The sequence below is a fragment of the Galeopterus variegatus genome, unplaced genomic scaffold, assembly GCF_000696425.1.
Source record: "Galeopterus variegatus unplaced genomic scaffold, G_variegatus-3.0.2 Scaffold1711, whole genome shotgun sequence".
Taxonomy (NCBI): Eukaryota; Metazoa; Chordata; class Mammalia; order Dermoptera; family Cynocephalidae; genus Galeopterus; species Galeopterus variegatus.
The window spans coordinates 85,650-107,585 of NW_007727822.1; the positions used below are offsets into that span (position 1 = coordinate 85,650).

The 21,936-nt window shown below is 48.1% G+C and overlaps 1 protein-coding gene across 1 annotated transcript in view; it reads right to left on the reverse strand.

Annotated features, from left to right (window-relative positions):
- PTK2B (protein tyrosine kinase 2 beta) overlaps positions 1-21,583 on the reverse strand; it is a 67,083-nt gene extending 45,500 nt beyond the window's left edge. The window contains exon 1 of the mRNA XM_008578538.1: positions 21,533-21,583. The gene's annotated coding sequence lies outside the window, so the exon portion shown is untranslated. The remainder of the gene's footprint in view (positions 1-21,532) is intronic.
- Between the last annotated feature and the right edge of the window lie 353 nt (positions 21,584-21,936).

Consider the following 21,936-nt stretch of genomic DNA (forward strand, 5'->3'; position numbering starts at 1 on the left):
AAAAGAAAAGAAAAGAAAAGAAAAAAGAAAAAGAAAAAGTACAAAATGAGCCTGGAACACCATTTTGTGCCAGAAAAAAGGAAAGCGTTTAGAGAATGTCGGGGATATATAACAATGACACAGAATTAGCTGAAAGGGCTCATGCTGGCCAAATCTGGGACAACCTAAGCATTCAAACATGCAATGTTAGGAATAGACTACATTCTATTGAATAAAATAGAATCGAAGAAAGATAAATAAATGAGGGAGAAGGGAATGTTCTTCCTTACCGCAGAATGCTAGCTAATAAAAGTAGAAGAAAGGATGTAAATAGAAAATCACCATTTGGCAACAAACTCAGTGTTTGCTGAAGCTGGCGGTTGGAGGTCTGATAGGATATTGACATGGTCTCAGTGTGTCTACCGTCCAGCACTAGCCAACTGCAAAGGAAAACATGGCAGACACAAACGACGAGGTCATCACGGTTATAACACCAGTGGTGGAACAGGTGACGGTGGCGTGCTTCCTGCCTCCACGTACCAAGAAGAGCACAGCATCATTTCTGAGATATTCCTGCAAGAGTTTGTGGCCTGAGTCTAGTCGTGAGATCCAGCCAGGGTGAGAGGTCTCCTCAGAGACCCTAGAGAAAAAGGTCTGTCCTCTTTCAGATTGAGGAATGCCTCCAGATTGGAAGAGACTAAAGAGATGTGACAACTACATGCTGCACGTGCTCCTGGAACAGACGGGAAAGATAGACATTGCTGGAACAGTTGGTGAAATCTGCATGGAGTCTGTGGTTTGGATGTTAGTGTCAGAGTCACGCTGGTGTCCTGATTTAGATGGTTGAAGTGTGATTCTGCAGGACAGTGTGCTTGTTTGGAGAAAATAAACACTGGAGCATTTTGGTGATGGGGCAGCATTATTGCAGCTCACTCTCGAATAGTTCAGAAAGAGAAAAATGGTAAGGGGCATATGCTTTAGATTGAATGCCACCCCCTGCCCCCAACCTACTGAGGCTTAATCCACTGTGACTGTTGAGGGTGGGAAATCCTATTATGGTAACTGAAAGGTGGGGCCTTGAAGAGTTGATTAGATTGTAGGACCATGTACTAATGAATGGATTAATAATGGTGGTCGGGGCATGGTTCTGAGGGCTTTAAAAGAAGAGCACATGAGGAGCTGTCTCTCTCTGCTGTGCCATTTTCTGCAGTGTGAAATCCCTGGGTCACTGTCACAACAACCAAAACCCTCACCAGATGTGTTCCCTGGACTTTGGACTTCCCAGCCTCTGAAACTGTAAGCAATGAATTTTGTTTTCTTATAAGCCACATAGTTCCAGGTATTTTGTTATAAGCAACAGAAACAGACTGATACACCGTATTTGTGCATGTGTGCATGTGTGTGTGTGTGTGAGCATGTGTGCATGTGTGTGGGTTGTGTGTATGCATGTCTGATTATAAAGAGAAGGAGCTAGCAAATACGGCCGATGATCAGTTTGGACAATTGGGGCACCTGGGTGAAGGTGATATGGGACTTCTTGGCATTATTTCTTTTTTCAACTTTTTGATAAGTTTGAAATAATTTCAAAATAAAAAGAGAAGAGATTCTGGTGAGGGGGACTCCCAGCCATATGGCAAGCAGAGGCACCGTGTCATGTGAGCAAGTATGACTCATGCCAGGCCAGACAGGGCTTTGCAGCTTCTGTTCCACTCTTGGTCTCAGAGGGGTCAGACCAAATCCAGTTTTTTGTTCTGTGGTTAGTGAAACTCTTCGTGGCACAGCTTGTGCAAAAAAGTTTCCAGGTTTCCTTCTAAGAAGCAACAAATTTCTGCTGTAGAGGTCACGGGGAAAGGTTAACTCTAGGTTCTTGGGGTGGAAATTCATTGAAACTATTCACTTAGATTTTCCTAGGAAGGTAGGCTTCAGCTTCCAGTAAGGAAGAACTTGGGAGTTTCCTAAGCATGAAACGCACTGTTTGGGAGGCTGCCTGGTGCTGGGCAGATTCTTAGCAGCAGTGTGTTCTTTTCCTAAGGGCAAAACTGAAGGGGAGAGGGAGCTTTATCAAATGGCACTCCCCCACCCCTCCAATATCACACTGCTGGTTACTGGTGTATCTTAAAGAATTTGCCTGGTATTCCTCCTTGGCTCTGGGGAGGGACCCTCTAAACTCTAGCAATTTCCCAAGTGGTAGGATTGCCTTTGTAATTCATGGTGGGGCCTTCAGACCACACCTGAATTTATGCTAACGAGGTGGCTCATGGTGGAGGAGGGGCCCAGATAGTTTCAGGACTAGAGCTGGCCCCACTAGAAAGAGCAACCTTGTCATTAGATGGTTGGAGCTTTGAGCTCTGACCTGCGGGAGAAAAGGGGAGCTGGGGATGGGGTCTGACTGTGTGGTTGATATTCCATCAAGCGTGCCTACACGACAACCCAGCAAAACTCTGCACATGGACACGCAGTGATCTGCCTGGGAGGTGCTGCATCCTGAGGATGTGGACATTTCACATTCGGGATCCTCTCAGACTTCATCCTTTGAATTTCCTCATTTGGCTGTTTCTAATTTGTATCCTTTGTAGTAAAACTGTAATCATAAGTGTAGCACTTTCATGAGTTCTGTGAATTGTTCTAGCAAATGATAAAGACTGATGGAGCCGTGTGAACCCCAGACTTTGTAACCAGTTGGCCAGAAGTGTGGGTGGCTTGGAAACCCTGCAGCTTGTGACTGGGGTGTGAGGATGGTGATGTCTTGTAGTAGACAGTGCCCTCAACCCGTGAAGTCTGCACTGACTCCAGAATCACATTGCAAAGCATGTCGATCATCCGGGCACACCAGGGGAGAAACAAAGTTGATGGCCACAGGTGACCTAGAAAGCACTAATTGAAGTCACACAAACCAGGGTGTGAGTTCAAACCTGACATGCACCACTAGCAGGATGACAAGCTCCCTGAGCCAGTCTCATCCTCAGTGTTCTCTGGCCTTGTCCTATCAACCCGCAGAACGGTTTCTTCATTCAGACCATCAGCAGCGATCTGTGACGTGCCATGCAAAGCAGAGTCACAGGCTCCAGTGCACACACAGGAGCCCACCTGCAGAGGATCTACTGTCTAGGGGATGGGAGGAAGAGAGTGGCCTAAATATAGGGGGCCCAGAGTGGGACAGGAGAAGGCTAAGCTGTGGGGTTTGAAGACCCCCCCTGTGCTGGCTTTCTTTGAGCCCCGCCTCCCTCGGTCTTTGCCGCCTCCTCTCTCCTGTTCCACAGATTGCAAGCAAGCAGCGGAGTGAGCGGCAGCATTCTGCCCAAGCTCATAAGTTGCCATCCATGAGTCAATATTTCTTTCTCTATTAATAAATCAGTTTTAAAAATGACAGTGTAAGAGCCTCACCTACTCACTAAATTGCCATATGTAATATGACAAAAAAAAACTGTCTTAATTTTATCATTCACTATTTAGATAAATCCAGGATTCTTTTTTTGCCACAGGGAAACCTTAAGTCCCTCCCACGTGAGGCCTCTGGCCCTGACCAGCAGGCCCCGGCAGCCCGTGGCTCGCAGCCTGGATGGCAAAGGCCTTCGCTGCTTTCCTGCAAACACAGGGTTTCTGCGGTGTTTGCTTTGTCAATTAGGGTGAAGACCCCCAAACTGCCCTTACCTCTCACCCTTTCCCTTGTCCTTTCCTCATGTAGGTTAGAAATGAAGAAGGCATGGGACTGGATGGTTTGTCCCCATGCCCAGGATAATTTACTTCCCGAAAGAAAAAGATCATCCAAGCAATGAATTACTCAGTGCACCTCCCTCTCATTCATCAGCACTCATGACATTATGTAACTTCCTCCGTAATCTTTATCCTCTCACTAGTCTCTCAGGCTCACCTATTTTTAATAAAACATCTAATCTTTTTGTTTGTTTCTATGAGCTCATTAAACACATTTGACATTAGCGGCAGGGTTTTTGGAAACAACATGACCACTGAGTCCCCCACCAGATTTCCTTCACCCAAAGAGTGGCCCTTGCCTGAGGTCACACCCATTACTGGGGGTGGCCCATATCCAGTGACTGGTCAATAGAAGATTGTCAAGGCCTTGTCCTTTCATCCCAGTTTGGGACAGCTCTACCGGGCTGCCCCAGCTCTAGAGCTCCACGGGGAAAAGGCTGGGGCCTCTGCTTGGCTGCAGCATCACCCAGCTGCTCCCTGCCCCAGGTACGCATCACAGGAGCGCTTGCCAACAAGCTTCTTCATGCAAACCATCCCAGCCTGCTTCCTGGGAACCCATCCTGAGACACCAGCCTGCAAATTGCTGTCCAGGCATGACTCAGTTCACCCTCCTTAACTGTTTGCTGGGTGAAGACCAAATGCTCCTTTTTAAAAAGATGATTGCATTTTAAATGTTAATAAATAAAATACACCTGAGCCTTTGTTCAGAAAAGTACTGCTGAAGTTTTATTTTAAAAGGTGTCACCCTGAGATTGAGGACAAATTCAAAGTGGGTGACTTGGTTGAAAACCCTCACTATCTCCTCATTTCCTATAGGACAGGATAAGACCCAAACTCTAGCACGGGGCATGAAAGGCCACTTGGGGGTTTTCTCCACGTGTTCTTTCCACTCTCATCTCCTACTCTTTACTCACAATGGGCTCTGAGCCCCGGCCTCCCATAGTTTCTCTCTTTCTTCCCCAGCACGGTGTGCTCTTGCGGTCCTGCATGCCTGAGCACACTCTATTCCTTCTGCCGAGGACCCTGACTCCCCTCTCCCTCCTGTTTTCTCCTCCTGGTGAGCTCCCAGTTATCCCTTAAGGCCCCATCAGCACATGGGGACTTCTGGGGAGCCTTCCCTGACACCCCCGACAAGGTTCTTTCTTCCTCCCCTGGATTCTGAAGACCTTTGCACATACATCTAGCAAGGTACTGTTATGGGCTGAATTGTCTCTCCTGACCCCATCCCCAAAGATATGCTGGAGTCCTACCTCCAGTTCCTTAAAATGTGACTAATCAGTTAAAACAAGGTCATCAAGGTGAACTCTAATCCAATATGACTAGTGTCCTCATAAAAAGGGGAAATTTGGACACAGAGAGACACAAATAGGGAGAAGATGCAAGATTTGAGTGACACACCTGCAAGCCAAGAGACACCAAAGACTGCTGTCAAATCACCAGAAGCTGGAAAAGGCAAGGAATGATCCCTACAGGTTTCAGAGCATGTGCGGCCCTGCTGACACATGATCTTGGATTTCTAGCCTCCAGAACTGTGGGATGATGCATTTCTGTTTTAAGCCACCCTGTTTGTGGTACTTTGTTACAGCAGCCATGGGAAACTAATGTAGATATTTAACAATTAAAACTGAAACAACAGGGGCTTCTGGTCAAGATGGTGGAACAGATGGCCCCCAGTGTCACTCTCTCCCACAAATCAACCAATCTACAAATACTAAAAAGCAGTGACAGCCAAGCTGCAGCTGCTAGAGCTCAGGGAATAGGAGGAGAGACCTATAGAGCGCATGAAGGCAGGAGAAGCCACAATGAGAGAAAGAAAGGATCGCTCCCACCATTTAGAGCCCCAGCTGCTTCAAGGCTGGAGCTGCTGAGCACATGGAGCAGGAGCTGGCAAAAGCCATGGCTGTGCCCTTCAGGTGAAGTCGCTTGGAGGCTGCAGGGAAGAAGAGGGCCTTGATGGTCCCCAGGCCAGCAAGACCACTGACAGGGTTCCCATGGACCCATGTCGGAGGGAGGAGCCACAGACAACTGAAAATTGGAGCCACTCAGAGGCCAGTGAATCACCACAAGGGACTGACATACGGCCCGTCCCTTGGGAAGTGTTTGGAGCACGGGTGGTGGAGGAGACAGGCCCACCAGGTGAACATTGGGGTACAGCATGGACAGCTGATCTGCCCCCCAGTCAGCACAGGACCACTCAGTGGAGACTGTTCAGGAATATAGAACTGCAGGCGGTGCAGTTTGCTGAAAAGACTCAGGCCCAGACCAGAGTCTCCACACAACCCAGGTGCACTTGATCTCACTAGACTGGGAAGTACCTATAAAGTCAAACATTAAAACCCGGGCTGCATAAAAAGCTTTCCACAGGGAATCATAAGCAAAGCAGCAATTTAGCTCAACCACAGGGCTCCAGTGCTGGTCATAGGAAATTTCCCCACTTTAGAAGTAAGCAAAAGACAACAAATTAGTTCCAGCACAGAGTTTAAGTGGTGGGAACAGCAAATAATCCAATGCAGAACTGAAAGAAAAAACAAAAACCCACAGACCCGAGGCAAAGTTTGATATTAACTAGTAAAAGTCTCACCTCACCAAAGAACACCTATAAAACCTAGAAGGACTGGAAGCCCCCTGGGGCCCCAAGCCAAGGAGTAGGGAAGGCCGGGGTCCTCAGCCATGCCCCCTGACACCCGCAACCAGCCCAGCGATGACCACTGAGCTGTCTCAGGAAGCACCCCAGGTCCCCAAACTTGGAGGGTGGGTGGCTGAGGACCTCAGCCATGTCCCCTCAACACTTGCACCCAGCCTAGCAATGACCACTGAGCCACCACAAGGCTTCGGCCACACCCCTCTGACATTTGCATTCAGACCAGCAATGACCAAGCCACCACCGGAAGCCCCCTAGTCTCCCCTGCAGGAATGAGGGGGGTGCCATGGGCCTCAACCATGCCCCGCTCCTTCCTCCTTCTCCCACCCTTTTTCCTTTCCCCTTTCCCTGTTCATGTCTCACCCAAATGCTCCACAACAACATCTTAGAATGTAAAAACAGAGCCGGGGACCGACCCCTCCTCCCACAATCAGGCAAGGAGCAGGCCAAAAACACCACTTCCACATGGTGGCCCATCACATCCAGCACAATAGGCGCAGCTTCCAGAAAAGTGGCTAGATATCACAAGCACCATGCATATGGCCCGCCAACCACTCAAGTGTATTGACACAAGGAGTCACCAGCAGAGACCAATGAAGAGGATGTGTCTCTGCACAAAGCCCATTCCAGAGTGACAGAAGAAGCATCTGCTCTATGATAATATTGGGGGACCTGAACACACCTTTCAGCATTGGACAGATCATCTAGGCAACAAATCAACAGAGTAACCATTACTCTTTCAGAAGGAGAGAAGAAATCTAGGGTTATCAGAGGTTGAACAGGGGAGGGAGAGGCGGACGGGGAGAGATTGGACAAGGGGCATAAAGAATAAGTACGATTTGTAATAATGTATATACTAATAATATTAATTTGATCAACATACATCAACATTGAACCCCCCAAATATGTATAATCAATTATGATTCAATAAAAAAACCCCACAAAAACTGAAACAATTGCCCATGTCTGACTGTGGATTAAACAGACATGAACTGTTGTTTTAGTTCTAACTGATAAATTGGTTAGGAGAATTTTAAGAAATTTTGCTACCTATCTTGACAGTGATCCCCCAATGATATCCACCCATCCCCCGAGATTACAGTAAAGATTTGAATTGATTTCCAATTATTTTCAGATGATAGGCTAATATGTTTTTGGAATGTGACACTGTATTGAGACTGGCTGTCTTTATGTGGATTACAAATATGAGGGTATTTCTAAAAGTTCATGGAAAAATGAAATTAAAACATAATGTGAATATTTCCATGAACTTTTGGAAGACCCCTAGTATGTAAAGAGCTTAGCACAGTGCTTGGCTCAGAGTAGGTGCTCAATATGTGCTAGGTATTATCATGATGGGCAGACGCGGCTCAAGGGTCAAGACAACCTGAGGAGCTGGATTAATTAACCCAAGAAGTCTATAATTCAGCCCACGGTGCCTCGGCCAGAGGCTTCCCTGACTGTCTCTGACTGGGTGGGGACTGGCACCTCGGGAGACCACCTCTGTGGGAGTAACTGGCTAAGTAGTGGCTGAAGGAAGGGGAGGGGGCCGGGGCTGCAGGAACCCCCGGCAGCTGGTTAGCTCCATGGAGGGGCTACAGGCAGTTGGGGAAAGCAGCCTCTGGAAAAGGGGATCTCGGGCTGTCTGGGAGCGGAAGCCAGTGCTAGCAGCAGCTGGGGGAAGGAGTGTGGCTTGTGGGACTATCAGGCCATGGCCACGGCTGATCTGGTCATGCTAGACAGTTGGAAGAAATGACGTGGAGAGAAATGACTTCCTTCTTCCTGGAGCAAGAGAGTCATGAGGGCTCTGGGTTCCCAGAGCGAAGCTCACGACAGCAGGCTCCCTCCCCGTTCCCTCTGCTGTCTGTGGAGACAGGAAGGGGAGCTCTGAAAAAGTGAGAAAAATGGTTGCAAAGGTGGCAAGAAGGTGTCTCTTTGATGGACTTGAAGAGAACATAAGAAGGATCTCTGAAAAATAAAAATATTCTGTTAAAGATAAGACTGTTCTGTCAATAATTCTGACTTACTGAGAAACCACAAAGAAGGGCTCTCGATGCCATGCTGAGATTAGGGGGCATATAAGCAATAAAGGTCAGGAAAGTACCAGGTGGCTTTCACATACTGCTTTGAAAAAGTTCCCCTACTGAAATATCTTTTAAAGGAGTGACTTTACAGTTTTGTCGCGCGATGTGCAGTGTCCACCCCAGAGCCGGAGGAGTGAGTGACATGGCCACTTCGATGTGGCAGATAAAGTTTCCCTTCCCACGTGGGGATGGGTCCAGGGCACTCACGCTGCTGTTCTGCTTCAAGTTTGCACCAGTGAGTCTCAGCGTGTGGGACTGTTCAACACCCACAGCCACAGCCCACTGAATGCCACGCCCCAAGCCCCAATCATGGTGACAGTGTGACAACCAAAAGAAGCCCCTACACATTTCCAAACACCACCTTCCAGGAAGTGTGGAATGGCCCAGGGAAAACTGCTGGCCTGTTCCCTTCTGCATAAACCAAACAATTACATAATAAAGCCTTTCAACAGATTCCTATGGATTCCTGTCTGTGCATTCACAACTGCACACCGAACACGTCCCTTGTAGCAGACACAATCTAGGTGCTGCAGACACGGCAGTCAACTCAAAGTCCCTGCCCCAGGAGCACCATCCTGGTGGCAAAGACAGTCATCAAAGGACATGTGTTTTATCAAGAACCTCGGGCTGGCCGGGTAGCTCAGGGGGTTAGAGTGTGGTGCTGATAACACCAAGGCCACGGGTTTGATCCCTGCAAAAGCCAGCTGCCAAAACAAACAAACAAACAAACAAACAAACAAACAAAAAAGAACCTGAAAATTGTTCATATCTTTCATTTAGTCCCGTGCTTGGATGCATAAACTGCAGAACAGATTAAAAATATAGAAAAACCTTGCATACGACAACCATCCAATCCAAAGTTTGAAAAGGGCCATGAAAACAAGGGGGTTGTTTATTGGCTTCCAACCCATGCAGTAACTTTTGGAAACTGCCTCTGTTATAAGAATTGGGGAGAGAAATGGGATATAAGTCAGGAACAAAGCATGATGGTGAGCGGAGCGAAAGCAAATAAATGTGGAATGAAATACATCAAAATTTTAATGGCGTCGTCTTGGGGTAGTTCAGTTACACACACACGTGTTCTCAGTCTTCTGAATTTCCTGTGTTTTGAGCTTTTGTATATGATGTTGGAGAGAAAGTCCTGAGGAGCCAGAAATCCTGTTTTATCTGATTAGCTCAGTGACTTTGGGAGAACTACTTAACTTCACTGCCTTCATTTCCTCATTTGTAAAATATAAAAATTTTCCTGCTTTGGAGAGTTCTCGTGAGGATTAAATGAGATAATACACATGATGCATCGTCCTCACATAGCAGAGCTGTATAAAACGCTATTATTATTGAATAAACATGTATTCCTTTGAGATGTTTTGCATTCAACATGTTAATATTTTGTCGGGGATTTTTACATCTGTGTTCATGAGAAATATTGGTCTGTAGTTTTCCTTTCTTATAACGTCTTTTGTGTTTTCATTTTATAATTGTAAACATTCTCTTCATAAATAAATATTGAATGTTTAGGTTTAGCTGTTTTAATAGACTTTGCTTTGCAGATTAGGAGTGAAAAATTCGTCATTAAATGATAGAAACAGACACAACCTTTTGCTGACTCGAGATGAATGTCCATGACTTATGTCTATGTGCTTGGCTCATGCGCAAAGGATACATTGCTACTGATAACCAAAAAAACTGCTCTGACCAGGTCAATTATAGTGTCAGGAGATCTGGGATGTCAGTAATCATGTCCACCTGTCCTGGAAAACGTTATCACGAGAACATTTTTACTTAGAAGCAGACTTAATGGCACCAGAAAGCCATAAAATAACCTGGAATGGTTCTTGTGACCCTTATGGAACCTAGTAACAATCCCAAATCTGCACATCAGGTACAACCAATAGAAAATCTGAGAAAAGAAGTAGGTGGGGCTGTCCTTCGACTCTCTCTCCTTTGACCTGTCCCCCTTCCTGTGATTATGAAACGCTAAGCCCCTCTTTGAAACACATTTCTCAGGATGACCTAACCATGAGTCTCCCCAGTTGCAATTGTCATATTGGCTCAATAAATCCTTGCTATTTGTATTCGGCCTCAGTTTCTTCTTAGGTTAACATGGCCAAGTGGAGACTTCATACCCTGTTTATTATGCTCCACTTTTAAAACTCCCTGTAAAATATAAAACTCTAAAATGAAAATGCTGACTAGACAGCAAATGTCACAGGGTCAGAGAGAAAAAAAAGAGTGGCTGAACTTCACTCAGGTCTTGATGAAAGTTAAGTCAAACAGATATTTTGCCCTCTAGATCCTAGCAACTCATACGTGAAAGCAGATGTGGCTGCGAACATAAAATCTACAGCTCTAATGACACTCAGATGTTCACATAGATCTATTAAGCTCATAAAACTTAGACTAGAATTGCAGAGCTCTAAGTAAATTGAGAGATCACTTACTTTGACTCCCTTTTAAAACAAAGAAACCAAGACCAAGGAGGGTCAAGTGACGTGCCCAAGGAATTCTATTTTAAATCAGCCAAATTCTATTAGTCCTCTTCCACTTTGTCATTTACGAATGCCAGTCTTCCTGCAGTCAATTTCCTACTTGCCCCAATCCAGGGGCAATCTCAGTTAATTACGAATCTCACTGAAGCTCTCCAGGCATTGGCTCACTGCTCTGCTCATTCATCCATCCTACAATCATCTAGCCTATTCTGTGTTCGGCTCCACGCAGGCACGAGGACATAATGGTGGACAAGATATGGCACCCACTCTCCAGGAGGCCACCTTCTGTATTGAGACAGACGAGAGGCTGTTACCCTGCCATGTGGGGAGTACCCAAGGAGTAGAAATGGGCATGCTATGGTGCCAGCCTCAGCCACCTGACACCACCTACAGACTCACTCTTCCCTCCTATCCCATCCAGCCTTCTCCTGCCACCCTGAGCACCTTGTATGTTCTCAGACCCTGTAAAAATGACCTCATACCCTCTACCAGGTGATTGCTGATAATCCTTCTCCAGGAAGTGGGAGCCAGGTGGGCGTCCTGCAGGCAGAGGTGGGTCCTTTGAGGGCAGTGACCAGTCCCAGTACTCCTGAGATTCTGATTCAGTGAATTTGGGATAGGACTTGGAAATCTGATGTTTTTAAAACACTCACTGGTGACTCTGATCACTCGCCCTATCTGGGAAGACTGGTAATGGTGCTATGAGGTGATCTGCATGCCCAATACACAGCACTTCTTGGGCATTTACTTTCACAGACCCACAATGCCACTCCCTGTACATACCAGGCTCAAGCGGGACCAATCAGAAACTCTTTCTCCCCACTGGAATTTGGAATGGAGACATGGAATTCTAGCCAGTCTCTGTTGGTTTTATTAGTGGGCTCCATTTAACCATCCATCCATCCATCATTAAACAATTATTCATTAATTTACTCATCAAATTGAGGAAATAAAGTAAGTGCCCCCTTTCATGGAGCTCATTTTCTAATGGGAGGTGGTAAACAGTAAACAAGCAAGCACAAGCACAATGATGTCTCAGGTTCTGATGAGATTTAGGAAGACAAACACAGCAGGGTAACTGACCGGGGTGTACTATTTTACATTGGGCAGCTGGCATTTGAACAGACCCCTGGAGGAAGTAAGAGAGTGGGTGGCTTTTTGGGAGAAGAGCTTTCTGGACAAAGGGACACAGGCCCCAAGTGGGAGTCCAAGAGGCTCCCGTGTGAAGAGGCCCGTGGGGCTGGGGTGGGGAAGACGTGGGGGGACCTGGTGGGAGGGAAGGTGAGGGAGGCTGGGCCAGGGGTCAGCAAACACTTTCTGTAAAGGGCCAGCTAGTAAATAGGCTTTGCGGACCATAGGGTCTCCCTTACAATGACTTGACTCTGCCTCCGTAGCTCAAGAGCCACCATAGACAATATGTAAACAAATGAGTGTGGCTATGTTCCAATAAAACTTTATTCACAAAAGTGGAGAGCAGCTGTATTTGGCCTGCAGCCATTGCTTGCTGACACTGCTGTAGGCCAAGATGAGGACTTTGGATTTTATTCTGAGTGAGACAGGTAGCCACTGAGGAGTTTGAAGCAGAGCAGTGATAGGATCTAAGCTATGACTTTAAATACATCCCTGTAGCTGACCATGGCTGCTACTGTGGAATGGACCAGGTGTGGATAAGGACAGAGCAGCTGGGGGACAGGTGCATCATCATTCCCAGAAGAGACGCTGCTGCCCTGAACCCCGGTGGAGGCAATACAGGAGGCAAGGAGTGGGTCAGAATCTGGACAGGTCCTGATGGCAGAGCGGACAGCGTTTCCCGATGGATGGAATAGAGTGTGAGACAAAGAAAGAATTCAGGGATGTCCCCGAGGCTCGGGACACGATTAACCAAAAGAACTCAGTCCTTGCAATAAATGGAGATGGGAAAGTCAGGAGGAGAGCAGAGTTTTAGGAGCGGACTATGGGTCTGATTCTTTACGTAAAAGTTAAGCATTCAGTGCAGGTGACGAGCAGGCAGGTGGATAACAGAGCTGGTTGTAGAAGAAGTGAAAGTTAGAACTCCAAGCTGAGTGACTGGATGAGATCCCCTGAGGAGAGACAAGGGACCAGCCTATGGTGTCCTGTAGCCAACAGCATCACAGGACATCATGCCAGGGCAGGGGCACCCCCAGTCTGCTCAGCGACAGTGTTGGGCAGCAGGAAGAAGTTCCATGACCCCCAGCTGTGTGGCAGGGTGTGTGTGCATGTGTGTCACCTCTGTACATCTGTGTGCATCCGTACGTCTGTGCATGCCTGACTTAGGGTGCCAGCGACAGACACCATGATCCTGATGGTTATAATGGGTTGAATGGTGGCCCCCAGAAGATATGCCCACATCCTAAACCCCAGAACCTGTGAACGTGACTTCATTTGGAAAAAGGATCTTTGCAGATGTAATTACATGAAGGATCTCAAGATGAGCTTATTTTGGACTATCTGGGTGGCCCCTAAATCCAATGACAAGTGTCCTTATAAAAGACACCTAGAGAAGGAAGGCCGCGTGAAGATGGAAGCAGAGATTGGAGAGAGGCGGCCACAAGCCAAGGAGTGCCTGGAGCACAAGACTCCAGGAATCTGGAAGAGGTCAGGACAGACTCTACCCTAGGGCCTTGGGAGACAGCGAGGGTGTGCCGACTTTTTGGGTTGGGACTTTTGGCCTCCAGAACCGTGAGAAATACATTTCTGTTGTTTTAAGCCACCAGGTTTGTGGTAACTTGTTACAGCTGCTCTAGGAAATGAATACAACATACACAAGTTCCAAGTTCCCAACATGCTCAAAGGTTCATTTTAAAAAGCGATTGAAGAACAGAATAACAAAAGTTAGCATAACTTATCACTCTGAAAGCATTCATTTTTGAGGCGACAAAAGGCTCTAATGAGGACATTCAGCAATGCAGCCACCAGATTAAAAATAGAAAGAAAAGACAGGCACCTACCACTAATTTGTAGAGTAATGAGTCTAAGCATAATAAAGAGAGGCCCAGTGCCCTGCACTCCACCTTGCATGCGCCTCTGCAGGTGTCTGTGTGGGGGCGGGCTGGCCTGGCCAGCACACACAGGAAATGGGGAGGGTGCTGAAAGGAGGATATATTTCTTTTTATATCATCCTAAGTGTCTCTGTAGCATTGGTTTGATGTTTCCTCTCACATTTTCAAGGACTGTTTTCATGCATGGGGGACTAACCTTGTGGGATTCCATTCACTCTCTTTAGGGTGACCTTTCCTTTAGAAATGGCAACTTCCCAGGACAGGGAACCCTCCTATCTCTTCCTCTTTCACCTTAACCTTGAGGCCTTGCCCTAGCAGCATCTGAAGGAGGGCAACGGGGATCACTTTGGAGACAAAGAACCCAAGTTAATGGCCTGTGGGCCAGAGACTGCTCCTGCAGCCCCAGGGAGCTGCTGGCCCTGTGTCCTGGTCAGCTGTGGCTGCTATAACAAATCACCATAGACTGGGCAGCTGAAACAGCAGACATTTATTCCTTGTAGTTTTGGAGGCTGGGAGGTCTAAGATCAAGGCACCAGTTTCTGGTGAGGGCCCACTCCCTGGCTTACAGATGGCCACCTCCATGTGCTGTCTTTACAAGCTGAGTGTGAAGGGGAGCTCTGTTCTCTCTGCTTCTTCTTATAAGGACACCAATCCCATCACGATGGCCCCACTCTTAAGACCTCATCTAAATTTAATTACTCCTGTCTTAGTCTGTTCCTGCTGCTATGATAAAATACCTTAAACTGGGTAATTTATAAAAAATAGAAATTTATTGCTCACAGTTCTGGAGGCTGGAAAGTCCAAAATTTAAGATGCCACCAGAATCACTGTCTGCGAAAGGCTTGCTCTTGGCTTCAGAGATGGGGCCAGCTGGCTGCATCCTCACATGGCAAGGGGGAAGCCTCTTTTATAAGGACACTAATCCTATTTCTGAGGCAGAGCCTCAGGACTTAATCACTCCCCCAAAGGCTCTACCTCTTAATTCCATCACATTGGGTGTTAGGTTCCAACACATAAATTTTACGGGGATACCAATATGCAGACCACAGCACCTCACAAAGGCCCTACTTCCAAATATCATCACATTGGGTGTTAGATCTTCAACATATGAGTTTGGCAGGGGTGGGGTGGACATGAGCATTCCGTGTGTAACACCCTGTGTCTGGTTAAGTGATAGTTTAAACTCAAAGTTAGCCAGGAAGAGTGTTTGATGGCTACAGGGGAGGATAAGGCAGGGCCAGTGCAGACCAGTGGGTCGCAATGTCTGGAATCTGCCTCTCTGGGAATTCTGGAAGGGATCACATGGCCACTGAGTTCACGGGGGAGGGCAGTGAATCCAAGTGTGTGTTGGGCAGGCTGCATTTGGGAACTGGACCCTGTCCTTCTCGTGTGCCAGGCAAGCAGCACCCAAGGGCCACCTCTGTTACCTGGAGACTCTTCCATGGGGTGGGAGGGATGTAACTAGAGTGGACATGAAGGGCACAGGATGGCTTCAGTCTGAGCCTCTGGGGCTGTAAATGTGGATCCTGAGTAGGTGAGCCTTCAGGACAAAACAAGGACGAATCTTGAAAGTGGCTTCTCAGCACAGTAGAGGCTGGCCGAGGCAGAGGGTTTTGGACGTGGGCCCCCGCTGGCACCTCTGAACCACACCATATCACAGGCGAATGCCTACTTTTGGGCTCAATGTCCTCCTGTGCAAGAAACAGACGGTGCCGTCCAATGATAGAGATGGGCACACGCAGACAGAGTCGGCCAGAGGGTGGAAACTGCACGAGCCAGCTGGTCAGTGTGGCGGCCAGAGAGAGCAGGGAGTGCGGCACTTAGAGGTAGGTGGCCACAGAGCTCAGCCTGTGAATCACAGCACTTTGAGATTGGCAGGGGGTGCTGTTAATAGTTATTCCTGGACGATGTGTGTGAGCTACGCTTGAGACTAACCAGGACATATGGTCACCCTGCCCAGAAGAGAGCGAGAGAAGAAGGAAAAGGAGAGGGAGGGGGAGAGAGAGAGAGAGAGAGAGAGAGAGAGAGAGAGAGAGAGAGAGAGAGGAGAGGCACAGGAGAGGAAAAGAGACGCCCCGCGGGCCTGTCTGGGTGGACTCTGCTGGTTGTTTCCTGAGTGTCATCTCTAACCCCTTTCCCAGACAAGCAAATTAGCACGTTAGAGAGGAGTACAGTGATGTGAGCCTCCACATGCTACAAAGACTCAAAGCTCCCGGACACACACAGCTCCCTGTGGTCATCAAACATGAGGGAAATAGAGGACAATGCTGTCCCCACCCGGCACACTGCCCACTCTCTTCAGCCGCTGCCTCATCCCCGCCAGGGTCCAGGCACGAGGGCCATGCTTAGTACATGGCTTTTAACAGCGCAGAGAAAATGCCACGAGGCTACGACATTTGCGTGGAAACAAGTTGAGAATAAAGACAAAAGCATGACAGCGGCAGATGCAACGGCATGACTGTGCTTTGGAAGCGCACTGTCATGACTGTGCCAGACACAGCCACGCTGGGGTGTCAGATCTTTAGTCATGTCCTCAGGGAGGGACACGTGCTTGGCAGATTTAAAAGGGCTGGCTGTATTCTGCATACTGGAAGGGTGGGGAAAGGTGATATGGAGCTGGAAGCAGAAAAATCCATCAAAGGACAAAGCCAAGTTAGGAAGTTCAGGAAGAGTTCAGGGGCCAGTGGAGGGAGGGGCTGCTCCACAAGGGTCTCAGGCAAGGAAGTGGACCCCCACCACTGGACACCTTGGGCACCGCGTCCTCAAGTGGGCCCCCTAGCAAAGCTGTTCCTCGGCGTTTGGGCCACGCCCTGCTGTGTCACACACTCTCACAGGACCTACTTCTTCCTGCCTGAGCACGGGCCTCAGTTTGTAAAGGTGAGTCACAAATGTGAGTCACTGGCAGTCTCACCCTTGGCCGGGAAGCCCCATGAGAGCAGGGAGTGTACCTGTGTTTGGGGTATGAGGATACCCCACAACCAGCATGCTGCCAGGCACGTGGGAGCACCCAACAAAGATTTGTGGGATGGATGATGGGATTATTCAGGACTCTCTCTCCTAAGTGACCTCATCCATAGCGACGGCTTCACCACCCTCTAGAGGCTGATCACACTCAATGGCTCTGTCCAGCCTGGTTCTCTCCTCCAGAATCAAGAATCCAACAGTCTACTCAATGTTTCCACATGAAAACATTAGGAAATCTCAATTGCACTCAACAGGTCTGAAGGGAGCTGGTGCACTCCCACCCCCACCAGTCACTCCGCCAGTATTCTTCACCTCGGGAATGGAACCCTGTCCTCCTGAAGCACAGCTGCCGCTCTCGACATCTCCCTCTTGCTCATTCCTGCACCTCCTACCCATCACCAAGCCTTTCATTTCATCCTCTAAATTCTCTGGATTACTACCACTTCTCTCCATAGACCACAGTGGTCAAGATGACCTGGAGATGGGTTGCCTTGGTTTGAAAACAGAATCCTCCACTTACTAGACATTTGCTTCACTCCTCTGCACTTAATTTTCTTATAGATAAAGTGGAGATAATAACAGTGTGTATTTCATAGGGTTCTTTTGAGAATTCAATAAGATAATGCATATCATGTGCCTTCAAAAGTGCTATCACCACCTCCGTCACCACCGTCACCATCATCATCACCACCACCACCATCGTCATCGTCACCACCATCACCACTACCGCCATCATTACCATCATCACCACCACCACCATTACCATTTCCGTGGCTACAACCCTCCTCTACACACCTGTCATCTCTCGTCTGGATCACTGCAATAGCCCCTAACGTCTCCCACCTCCATTCTTGCCTTCGTCCAATCTATTATCCCAGTCTATGTAACCCAAGTGATCTTTAAAAAACACAATCTTCTGCCACTCATATGTCTAAATTTTATTAGTGGCTTTCTGCAGGAGTTGAAATAAAGACCAAAGTTGTTAACATGGTTTAAATAGCCAACCTTGGCAACTCTTAGCCTCGAAGCTGCCATGTGCCTGCCCATTTCGTGAGCTTCACATATGCTGTTCCCTCTGCTGGTTCCATTGTTCCTATTGCCTTCTCCTCTGTCCTTCCCTTCCCGGTCAAACCCTCTCTGAGATGTTGGTTACAGTCATTGTCTTCACTCTCCCAACCACTGCACAGTGGCTTCGGCCCACATCTCTCCACTGGAACTGCCCAGCCAAGGGTCACCCACGGCCCCTGCTGCTGAAGCCAGTGAGCCTATTGCTGGCCTCATCTGACCTGACCTTTCTGAGCGTCTGACACTGCCAGCCACTCTTTCCTTAAAGGCCCCTCTGCCTCTGGCCACCCTGTTGGTTGTCTTGGTTCTCTTCATCTTTCTTTAACTAATTTTTCTCTTTTCCTTCATGTACTCCTCTTTTTTCCTAATTGAAACTCATTTTCCTCTCATTCTGCTCATTCTCCCTGGATGATCCTGCCTACTTGCATGGCACCCATCACAGAATGAGTTTCGAATCCTTGTCTCTCCATCCTTTCTCCCTCCAGAGCTCCAGACCCTTGTTTCTCCATAAACACTTCAAACACAATGCATGTAAAGCTGAAATCTAAGAACACCCTTACTTCCCTGTTCAGATCTCAATGAACGGCACCAGCACCCATTCAGCTGCCCGAGCAGAAGCTTGAGTCACCCTTGCCTCCTTCTACTCTTTCCCTCCCTACTTCTAGTTAATCATCAGATTAGTTCTGTTGACTCTGCCTCCTTCGATGCACTCAGACCTGTTGACTTATCTGTCCCCAATGCCGCTCCCTTGGCCAAGTCTTCACCATTTCCTCCCACTTCACGGCCACAGCTTCCTAACCCACCTCCCGTCACAGACTTTCCTCTCTCCAGTCCTCTTTGCGCTGCTGTCAGAGTTTAGGGGGGAAAGTTCCCTAAAGGATTTTCCAGAGAACTAGTGGTCCAACTTTTAAAATAAGGGTTTCTTTAGGCAAATGAGAAATGGCTTGAGCAAACATCACCTCTGTGGGCCTTTCTTAGGGATTCACCAGGCATATCGGCCTATTTAAGGTTCTGAGAAGTCTTGCTGTAAGAGAATCTGTTCAGAATTTTTTCACCAAGCACTTTCCAAACTTCTTTGACCATAAAACCCTTTCTCCAGGGAGTACTTCTTAACACCTTGCAGAACACTACATGCTATTTTAAAGCACAGATCTGATTAACTTACTTCTGTGTTTGAAAATAAAACAGGTAAGTGGATAAATATTGAAACAGGCCAATTTCAACTTCATTCTCTGAGCAGTTAGAGACCCTTGGAGATTCCTGAGTAGGGTAATGACCTAATACCCACATGATCAATAGCTTCCAGTTACCGAGCGAGGTGCTCTGTGCTAGGGGCTTTCTCACCTACCATCCCTAATCTTCACAAGGCCACAGGTGGGCAAGATCCCCAAGTGAGGGGACCCAAGCCCAGATCAGCTAAGCATTAGGTCCAAGGCCACATGACCAATATGAGTGAAGCAGCATTTGGCCGGAAGGCTTGGTGGCTCTGAATTCACAGCTGTTTGCAACAAGCAGGTGACATTTGACCTGCAGGAGACATTGGAAGCAGGTGAACATACATTCCTAGAGGGCAGTGACTTCTTTCTTATGTTCTCCACCTCTGTCCTCACACCCCTCCAGCTATACGTCCAGGACCAGTATCCGTTCTTCTCAAGCCTGGGTCCCACCATACTTCATGCAGGCACTTTGTACTTTTCCCCTTATACACCTGCGGGACATCATACAACTCCAGGAGAATCTCTCCCCTGCTTAAAAGCTACGTGCTGTTCCCTAGTGCCTGTCCAACTCTGAATTTCTCAGCCTGATATTCTAGGCCCTCTGCTATCTTCCATCAAGTTTCCTTTTTGATCTTGACTTCAGATACTTTTCTAAATGTAACCCGTGCTCCACTCAAACCCAAAGACTCCCCTTTCAGCAGCCTCTGGTCTTTGTTTGCGCTGCTCTCTCCACCTGGAAAGCCCGCTCTTCTACCTGGTGCTGCTGCTGTAAATCCCACCTGTCCTTCAGGGCTCTTTCACAGCTAACTCCACAGAACATGTTCTAATCTGAATGAACCAGATGCTCTCTGTTTTTCAGCACAGAAGGACAATGAGATGCCTCCCCCGCCCCCCAACTTGGAAATTCTGAAAGTTAAACTTAGTAAAATTCACAGTGGATGGCATCAGCTCTCTGCAAAAACGATACACACAAAGTAAGACTCAAGAAGTAGTAAACTAAAGAGACATGAAAACACTCTACTGGTTGAAGGTGGCCAGGGCTTCCTCTTGGGACACAGTTGTGCTCCCAAATCAGAAACCGTATGACAAGCAAAGAAGACCTTCATCAAATCGGTCACAGAAAACAGAGACAGTCAACTCAACCAAAACCAGTGGTGACAACTGGCTAAGACAGGGAGTGGATCAGTCACATTCTGCTCAGGTGTGTGGAGGGACCACGTGTGTTGTAACAGATGGAAGGCCGCCAGGGGGATGTGGCCAGGACATGGCCAGGGTGCAGTAGCACTGACCACAGGAGACACTTGCTGAGCTTGGGGACACTGACTTTTAGGACTCAGGAAGGGCTGGTAATGAGATGGAGATGGCTCACACAGTGACCTTGGACCTGGTTGTTGTCCCAAATGTCTCCTGCTTCCTTTATTCTAATTACAAACCTACCAGGCAACCTTCTAAGAGCCAACCGGGCTTCCACCTTCAGAAAGGAATACTCGGGGCAGTTGAGAGGTGTATCCTGCTTGTACCTATGACAGGGGGCTGTTGGGAGAATTTAATGTGACAATGGGTGTGGAGAGATCGATCCAAGCTGCCGGGCTTCCACCTTCAGAAAGGAATACTCGGGGCAGTTGAGAGGTGTATCCTGCTTGTACCTACGACAGGGGGCTGTTGGGAGAATTTAATGTGACAATGGGTGTGGAGAGATCGATCCAAGCTGCACATAATAATTGTTCCATAATGTAGGAGATTAAAATCAGTCAGTACATTGGAACTTTGCTTTTGTGACAATTTCATATACATTTGGCTAAGGCGAACTGGCATCCTGGTGTCTGGGTGCCCTGATGATGATGGGAACCAGGATCTGCAAAACAGATTCTGTGACCCTGGATGGGAATGCACCAGTTTAGGTGTTGCCTCAAACACGGCCTGGCAATGCCAACTGCCCGGCCTGCATCGTCATCCTCCAAATGCCCAGCAGCTCCCTCCTCCAAATGCCCAGCACACGTCTCGTACTGTTTTTGTTTAATGCAATCAGTTGTGTGTCTCTCTAATTCCAGTTCCATCAAAGTGTAGACTCCCTGAGCATGGGAGCTTCTAAGTCACTTGCAGAGCCTCAAGTGTCATAAATACTTAATGAGTTGAAATGAATGTTATCAAAAGCCAAGCGAATGATCAGGCATTCAAACTCGGGCTGGAACATCTGTCTCCGAGGCTACTAGAGAGGTGGGATGAAGGCGCCTGGAGGGAGGGGACACCTGCGGGGCCAGCTGAGAGCACAGGCCCCAGGCCACCACACCCCTACCTAGGCTGAAGGCAGGAGGGGAGAGGGACAGATGCAGGGAGGGACAGATGTCTCCGCACTCACCCGGATCTCCGTCTGGACGGTGCATTTGACCAGTTTGAAGTTCTTCCCGGGATTAATCTCCGTACTCACCCGGATCTCCGTCTGGACGGTGCATTTGACCAGTTTGAAGTTCTTCCCGGGATTAAAGCTGTTGCTGTGGAAGCAGACCTTGAGGATGCGCACGTCCTCCTTCTCCACGTCCACTGGGACCCCCACCATGGGCTCTGGAGGGCCTTCAGGCCGGCACAACGTGCCCACCTTCACTCGGCTCAGGGGCTCAGACACCCCAGACATCCTCTTGGACAGCAGCTAGGAGCAGCACATCGCAGTTCTACAGAGACAACAGAGGGACAGCCCTGAAATGAGTGCCCACAGGTCCACCTGCCTCAGCCCCCCAGGGACGGCACCCACCGAGCTCTGAGACG